At 41.0% G+C, this 9,452-nt stretch overlaps 1 pseudogene; it reads right to left on the bottom strand.

Annotated features, from left to right (window-relative positions):
- Window positions 2,344-6,780, bottom strand: LOC8069843 (annotated as a pseudogene).

Genomic DNA, 9,452 nt, shown 5'->3' with positions numbered 1-9,452 from the left:
TCAAATTGTCTTAGGTAAGCTCCCAAAATTTAGGAGACGACATCTCTGGCTTGCAGAAAATCTACCAGTTGATGTTGATGCTCAGATTAGTCTTTTTGAGGTAATACTATTTGATTATTTACAACGGTACACACAGGGATTTTGAGAATCAAATAGCTCTGCCTTCTGTCATTATTTTTTGGCTATTCAGTATAACATGGAATTTTATTTTCACCTAAGCAACTATCTCTGCGTGTAGCTTGCAGATGGTGAAGCATATTGGCTAATTATGGATGCTATCCTATGAAATATTTAGTTCACTCTTTGTTTCCTTCAAGATTTCAGGTACCTATATTCTGGTTTTTGTTCAATGTGTTCTGAATATTAGCTTGACTTCACTTATCTGAAAACTATGTTCATTTGCTGGTTCCAAGGCTCAAGACCTATTATGACTGCCAAAAATAGATTGGATGTTGCAGCAAAAAATGAGTTTTGACCCCTCCAGCCCCCACGCAGGTATGTAAATTTTGACAGCAATCATGTCGGATTACTTGATTATTGTTCATAAAGGTTAGACAACATGAAGCGCTAGCTGTGACTTATTACCATGACTTTGAAGTGTTCAGCTAGATTTTCAAACAATATTGCAATATTTCCTTCCTGTTGATTCCCTTCTTGGTAAAGAAGTTAGTATTGGATGGTTTATAGTGTGGTTTGTGCTACGCTAAAAGTTACATAAATATTTCTGGGGCTTCTTATCGATGTATGTAGGCCCAAATTTTGTATTCCCACTTATTACATAAATATTTCGGAGGCTTCTTACCGATGTAGATCAAAGTTTTAGGTTCTCACTTATTTTGATACTTATTACTATGTCATTTGATTCTATATAGGTTTCAGCAATAATGCAGTGCTTCATAGTGTATTCTGCTTTCACCTGATAGCTATTGCTTGAGCCCTTACCTCCTTTAATTTATAGTTTGTTTTAATAATTGGTAGTTATCATTGTGGTCTATGAAAATACAAGTGGTAGATCATCTCATCAGATTACATCGTAAAACCATCAAGAATTATATTGATGTTTTTTTGGACTACAACTAAGCTAATATTAGTTGCTATGTCCTGTAACATGGAATTTTTCTTTCCCCTCAGCAATTTTTTGTGCACTCTTGCAGCAGATGAAACTTATTGGTTGATTATTTTTGCTGTCAAAAAAGAATTAATTTAGCCCTTACCTCCTTTATAGTTTGTTTAAATAATTGGTAGTTTTCATTGTGATTCATGAAAACACAAGTAGTAGATCACCTCACCGGATTCTATTGTAACACCATCCAAAATTATGTCTCTATTTTTTGGATTATCATTAAGCTAATATTAGTTGCTATATGCCTTGTAACATGGATTTTTTCTTTCCCCTCAGCAATTTTCTGTGTGTATCTTGCAGAAGGTGAAACTTATTGGTTGATCATGGATTCATGGATGCTGTCAAAAAAAGATTTAATTGACTCTTTTTTTTCCTTTGAGATTTTAATTACCTTTATTATGGACCTGTAATGCCTTTGTATACCTACTCTGCTCTGTCATGTACCATGCCAAATCTTGTTTATTTGTACATTGAAAAACACATGCAACTACCACCAATAAACATGTATAATACCTGTATAATTATGCTCCAGTACACTTCTGTTCTGTGACTGCATGTGCGCGCGATGGCGTGCGCTCCTACACTAGTCTTGGTACCAAACACGTTGGCGCCGAGCCATGTAACCTTAGCGTCTAGAATCTAGGTACCAAACACGTTGACACACCAACACGTTGACACCGAGCCATGTAACCTTAGGGTCGAAAGTATTGGCACCAAGTCAGAAATCAAACCTATCAGGGCATATTTAAGAAAAACTTTCAAAAAAAGCTAAAAACAAAAAAGACATGTAGCTAGAATTTGAATGACCTCTCGAGGCATATTTAAGAAAAACTTTCAAAGAAGGCTAAAAACAAAAAAGACATGTAGCTAGAATTTGAATGACGATATAAAAAGGGTTCTCCTTCCATCCCAAATTATAACATGTTTGACTTTTTTGACCCCAAGTTTAACCACTTGTTTTATTCAAAAAATTTATGCAATAGTAAAATTGAAATCATTCTTGAAGAACTTTTTATTAATAAACCAAGTCATGACAAAATATATAATATTTTGCATAAATTTTTGAATAAAACAAATAATCAAATTTGATGTAAAAAAAGTCAAACATCTTGTAATTTGGGATGGATTAGCTTGACTCTCACATGGCATCTATGGATATTCTAGAGACCTCTTGAAAACTGGAATACTGCCACCAATACTACAACTAGCTTGACTCGATCTCGATCAGATGGGTTTTGCACTTTAAACTGCAGCCGACCAAGGTCGAAAACATGCATTTTTCAATCCAGCAATAACTACAGTTCAGGATCAGGATCAAGGACAGTTTCAGTGTTTATTGGCATCAACCCAGTGCTTCTCACCCAAACAAAATACCGGCAGCCAATGAAGCAGAATCTTCTGCTGTTACAAAAAGCACTCTACAAATAACCCAGACGAAAGCAGGCTGATGCCCTCGCTCACTTGAAATGGTAGAGGGGCAGCTCGGTGTTGAGGGGGTGGGACATCACGGTAAGCACATCCGTAACCGACACCATGGAGCTGATTGCTGCCTTCAGGATCTCCCGGGAGCACCCTGGCTTCACCATGGTCCTAACATGGCAGCGCATCATCGTTGGGCATGTCAATGTTAGGACCTGCTTCTTAAATGGAAACCTTTTTTTTCTATCTGAAACTACTCTGAAGCAGATGAAAGGATTTTTGGTCCCAACCTTGCCAAGATACTCTTTCAGTATCTCAATGTCACCCATGTAGTCCTGGTTCTCAATGGTCAGTGTGATGGGCTTTGCGTCTGAACCAGGCCCTTCGAACTGAATGCCTCCTGGAGTCCTGTAGAAGTCGTCGAGGAGGAAGCTTGAAGCCTTCTCTCGCAGCAACCTGAATGATGCAGGAACAAAATTGATTCTTTCAGTTCACCTTCCCTCAACGTTGCATCGTTTCCTTGAGTAATAAGAAAAGCAGGAACAGATATTGAGTCCTGTCTGTGTGGACTTACTCATAAGCCTTCCCTTTTAGGTCAATGGGGGAAGGATGAATGGAAGGTCTTCCTATAGGGATTGCTCCAGGGCCACGTAAATGCCTCTTGACACTCATCATCGCCTGGTAGAGTGCAACTAGGTCAGTAATGAGCACATAGATAGATAGTAATCTTTCAGAATCTGATGTTGAAGGCATGGTCAGTGGCATCTTACAGTTAAAGGAGCAGCAGCACATCTCCATTTGTCAACTGGGTCTTTCAGGTTAGCCACACTTGCCATGTACCCAGTCAATCCAACTGTGATCATATGCAGGGAGATACGTCCAAGAGCCTAAAATGTTTAGTGTTACCATGAATAACATAAGGATTAGATCATCAGAACATTCAGTTTTATAAAATCTCAGTGATATGATATAATACTCACATAAGCATAGTCACAGTCAAAATTTGACGGTATAGATCCTCGAGCCGGATATCCAAAGAAATGACAAACTGAACTGAACTTCCTTCCCTTGTATCTTCCTTCTTTCTGAATATCAAACATTCCCAATCACTATGGACAGATTCAGAGACGAAAACACCAAGAAATAGTGACAACAATGGAACTTACTGTTCTCTTTATCATTTCTGTTTCTACTAGATGGGCTAACAGTTGCTCCGTGTCAATCTGAAAACAAAAGGACACTATAATACCAATAATTATTAAATAAGTTCTGACCGAGTAGTTGTTGGGCATTCAGAATCGCAAACCTGGGACAACTGTGCAGAGTTATCTGATTCTTGGTGGAGCAGCAGCTGAGTGAAATATTACAAATAGTTAATCCATAGTTTATCTCAATGTTATAAATATTAAGAAAATCCAACTTTGCTAGCAATGCAATACCTCTCTTCTGATGAAGGGTGGCAAGAACTGGAACAGAGCAGCTGCCCATGGAGACAGTTGTGATGACATCTCAGCCACCGGAACATTATTGTTGTGAAGGATATTGATTTCCTGGGGTATTTGAACAGAAAATAATAAGATGGAACTGAAATAATGCTATTTATCATCCCATTGTTTCCCAGAAGATAGATCACACATACCTGAATAATAGCATACATTTCTGGAATGCTTTCTATAAGTCCTTCGGGAATTACAAGCACACCATGATATTTCCCTGAAGATGGATAATCAGTCTTTTAGTTTATGATTTATCACATCCCTGAAGATGGATAACCAGTCTTTTAGTCTAAGATTTATCACAGTACCCTGATACCTTGATCGACTAGAAAATTTACCTCAACCAAAGATACAAGTTTTTTTTCTACTAATTGATGCAGCATAACAATCAAAGAACTGTACAAACCTAATTCTGCCCTTGCTTGTACACCATCGCATATCTTGTTTATAATTTCCATCAGAGTGAGTTTTGACAATGCTACTTCCTCTCCTAAGATGAGCTGCGAAGAACAATTGAAAAAAAAAAAGGATGCTGATGCTCTTTCTTCACATTGTATATAGTAGAGAGTTATGACCACAAATTTGATACAATCATACCATGTTTGGGTGTGACTGAAGTGCACATTCAAAGGCAACATGAGATGCTTTCCGTCCCATCAGACGAACAAAATAATAGTACTGAAAGGAAGAAAACACATCAGCCAATAGTTCTTAGTAGCAATAATGATTACAGTCTACTCAGTTACTAATCCAAATGGGTGACAGGATAATTACCTTTCCAGCTGAGATTGCATCGAGGCAAACATTGCTTACAAGCTGTGAATTAACCTGTAAAGTAGTTACCACACAAAATGACATTAGTGACAGATCGACAGTGGTATGTCATATTTGATTCCAAGCCCTTCACGAATCATGATCGACACATTATGCAAAATGTCTACTAGACTATGTGTTTTACCTTGCACACTGTATCAAATCCAACTGTTGTTTCAACGAACTGGTTCTTGAGGTCACCATTCAATGAAACTGGCACACCAACGACCTGTTTAATGGGTTTTGCATTCTTAGAGATTTTTGGTGTGCTTGAAGAATATGATCATTTAAAAACAGTTTAGACTAATAATAGTTATACCTTGGTCTTACAGTTATTCTGTATAAGGGTCTCTGCAAGCTGTGCAGCATCTGAATTGGAGGTCACTCCTGTAAACAGAGTGAGAACAATGTTTTTTTTTTTAAAAATGTTAGCTTGAACCAAGAGAAAATTCATGGTAATTCTTACTATAAACATGTACTGCGTTTTCACATGTTAGAACACAACAAGATTTAAACTGCTGTGATGACCACCAACTACTTGGTCAATTTGTTTATAAAATAAGAATCATCACTTGTGGCATGTGCATGCATATTAAGTCAAAACAAAAGATGACCGGGTTTTGGTAGCCTTTGGTGAGCATTGGGTGTCTACCTCCAATGATGACCAACCCATCCAAGTTCAGACTGCGGCATGTTGTCATTGCAGCATTCACTTGCTTAGTAGTGCGGATCTGATCGATACTCCTACCGAGCAAATCGAAGCCACCTTGAAAAGAGCAAACAAGATATGTCAGTATTTGAGAATCACAGAAAAATGGCCACAATTAGTTGGGGGACAACAAGTGGCCCCAACCTTGGTTCTTATAGGAAGCAAGAACATCGTCTGTGAGCACCAACGTCTTGTTTGCAAACAGTCCCTCCGTGCCACCTATAATACGAAGCACACAAATGATTAAAAAATGAAAAGGCACTTTTATAGCAAAAAAAAAGTGTGACCGAATAGGTAATTTTCAAGAAATTGGGAGATTTTGGTTACCGACAAATCCGTAGAGCACGCTCTGAGGATTGTAGGCTTTGAGTGCGTCATGGAGGCCCCAGACGACGTTGTGCCCTCCCGGCGACTGCCTCCCAGAGAACACCACGCCCACCCTACAGAGGAAGTAAATTCAGGCAAGCCTCCTCGCCCGATCTCGCGACGCACACGCACAAGATTAGACTGGGCGTCCTGAGGCAGACCTGATCGGGTGGCGCTCCTCAGCAGCTGCGGCGTCGGCGGACGGTGCGACAAAGCTGACGAGCGGCTGGCCGAAGGTGTGCGGGAAGGCCTGCGCGACGGCTTGGGCACAGGTGGGGTCGATGGTGGTGGTCGCGTCGCCGTACTCGGCCCTCACCGTCGGCCCCTGGGCCGCGGAGAAGGAATTGGGTTAATTAAAACCGATTTGTTTGGCCGTGGATTGATAGAGGAATCAAGAAGGGTAACAAAAACCCCAATAAACCCAACCCCCCCCCCCCCCCCAAAAAAAAAATTTATGAGGAACTCAGAATCACGCCACAACACAGAAACGACAAGAGTGGTGATGTTACAGAGCAGAGATGAGCAGGCGGACAGGAATCGCAGGGAATCAAATGAAAATTGGTGATCACCTGCAGGCATGGCGGGAGGGGAGGCTGGTAGAGGGCCCGTCGACGCTGCAGCCCCCCGCGAGCTCCTTGGGTGCGCCGAAGTCGGCGTTCATCTCTCTTCTTCTTCTTCTTGCTGGCTACTCGATCGATCTTTTGGCCACGGAGAGCGGAATCCTCCGCCTCTCTCTCTCTCAGTGCAGCTCTCTTGACTCACTCACAGCGCGCGGTGGTCGCTTTCTTGTAGAGGGGAGAAAGCGAGAGGGGGTGGGGATAAGAGCGAGAGGTACAGGGTAGCATAGCAGGCGTGAGGCCGCGGCGCCGGCGGTTTGGTGGCGAGCCTCTTGCTGTTGGTTTCGCTTGTCCGCAGCAGTTGCAGACAGCGTAGTCGGACAGCGAGAGTCACCCTCGAGTCCACCTCCACTCTCCGCTGTGCTGCCCACCAGCGTCGCGGCGCGCGCTGGCGGTTTTGCTCATGCCTTCTCTGTGGGTGGTTGGTGGCGCTGCCGCTGCCGGTGTTTTGTCGTGGATGGTGGCCTCGTTTAGTTGGTGGGACAAAAAAAAATTAGTATCATAGTATTTTTTTTTATTTTATAATTATTGTCTAATTATAGATCAACTGGTTTCAAAAGATTTATAACGTAAATTACATTTAAATTATGCAATTAGTTATTATTTTTATTTATATTTAATACTCCATGTATGTGCCGCAAAATTTGATGTAACGTAAAATCTTCAAAATATTTTAGTATTTAGGTAAAACTAAACAAGACCTGTGTTATATGTGGCCGCTTCTTCAGTTGAGTTCCCTGCGCAAAATAATATCCAACTGCATTAGCATGGAGCGAGCGACAACCCTAACAAAAGTCAGTCACAGTCATTTATGTTTAAAATTATTATTAGAAATAATCGGAACAGATCATCCATAATTTTAGAAACACTGGTACAAAAACGGTCTGTATTCCCGGTTGGGAAACCTTTTTACTCTCGGTTTCACAACCGGGAGCACCAATTTGGAACTAACGTGTAACATCCACGTACCACAAAGGCCTAGGATGTCAATAACGTCCTTTTCCTCATGCCAATTTTTAAAACATGGCAACATAAAATCCATAAACAAAGTAAAACGCAGAAGTGAGAACAACAATAAAACCATATTAAGAGAGGATCCACTTCAGTTAATATTATTAAACCACAAGGGGTCATCGTGACTGATAAACTAAATTTTATTACAAGCCAAACACATCATTAATAACTCTATGTATGAGTGATTAGTGAAGATGTGCTGTTAATCCTCTTCCTTTCCAAGCAAGCATCAAGTACCTGGATTGAGTAAAGCAAGGGTAAGATAAAACATCTTAGCAAGCAAACTTGTTTTGGCAAGTCATTTAAACCACAAGTTGAATTAACATCAATTTAATATGGTATTCCCAATTGATATGATATCAAATTAAAGTAATAGACTTCTGATTTGGAAGATAGACAATAATAGAGAGCTTCATAATAACATGGATAAAATCTATTCAATAGCATACTTCTCATTAATACAAATGAATGCAATGATGTATGTCTCCTACCTGCACACCAACAAGGTGTGGAGACGCATCCCATGACGCTTACCGGTACAGTCATGACGATAGGTCAAGACATAACTTCCAATGCCAATAAATGATGCAATGCACTTGGCCTGTTGCAATAAAATTAATAAATCACCAATGACACTCTAACTTCTAATTCAGATTTGTAGGCTAGCCACAAATAACAATATAAAATAATACCATCACCTTGAGTACTTAAATAAGACCATAATTTAACTAAGACTGAATATACCAAGATCATAAATTTTGGATATTAGAAGGATGACATTCTTATAGACAATAAACTGTAGGTGATGAAAATAACAAGCCAAAACGGTAGCAAACCACCGCTACATTCACTTACCTTCATTAAAGATCAAACACATGAGCTAAGAAAGATCCAAAGCACACCACCTATTTTGGAACAATGAAGTCAGTACAAACACTCCAAATGTCGCTCATAAACAATATACGAAGCATTCCAAAGTTTAAACCAACAACTGGCAAAAATAACCCCAAGTTGACCATGATAAAACAGCAGCAGCGCTGTACTTATTTTTTGTATCTTTAAACCCATAACAGTGATGATAGAAAGTAAATACTCTACAATAATCTACGCATAACAAGCTACAACTTTGGTATCTCTACTACTAATGCACCAGATATAAACTTTGCTAAAGCCACACCAAAATCTGTCAACCACAGTCATTAACTTTCCTAAGTACACCCAAAAAATACATCCAAAACTAACCAACTTTTCAAACGAATGGACCAGATCTACTTTGAAATCTTCTTTCTCTCACTCATTCAAATCCAACGGACGAGACTCGCTGGATCAAACCTCACTCATCCCATCCCACACCGCGCCCACCCAGGCTTCCTCTCACCCAACGCCCCCTCAGCCCTCGCCCCTCTCCTATTGTGCGACGATTCCTCTCCTCTCCCATGGATGGACGCTAGGGCAGGGCGCCGCCGCCGGCCACCAGGCCATGCTAGACCGTCGGTAGTCCTAGCTTAGTTTCTCTCCCCCACACGCGACTCTGGCTCCTCCTCTCCCTTCGCTTGCCCCGTGCACGCCACTCTTGCCCCGCATGCCTCCCTAGGCTCGAAACCCCAGCTCCATGCTCTGGCGGCGCGATGACGATGGTTGCTGCTCCAGCGCTCCGGCAAAGATCGATTGCGGTTCTGTTGCAGGCTCCGAACCCCTTCAGTCCGGTGCGCAATGGATTAGGCTCCAATGAGGATGTCTCCGGCGAAGTGGATCAAGTTCGTGCTCTTCTGGCGGAAGAAGTCATTGTCGAGGTCCGGCTCCACCAAGGCCAAGGATTTACCGGTGCGTTGTTCTTCTTTCGTAGTTTGCGAACGCTGTTAGTATTTCAATTTTCTCAATGTGCCTTCAGTCTA

This window comes from Sorghum bicolor, chromosome 7, assembly GCF_000003195.3.
Source record: "Sorghum bicolor cultivar BTx623 chromosome 7, Sorghum_bicolor_NCBIv3, whole genome shotgun sequence".
Classification (NCBI taxonomy): Eukaryota; Viridiplantae; Streptophyta; class Magnoliopsida; order Poales; family Poaceae; genus Sorghum; species Sorghum bicolor.
Note: the sequence above shows the minus strand (reverse complement) of the source record. Positions and strands in the feature narration are given on the sequence as shown.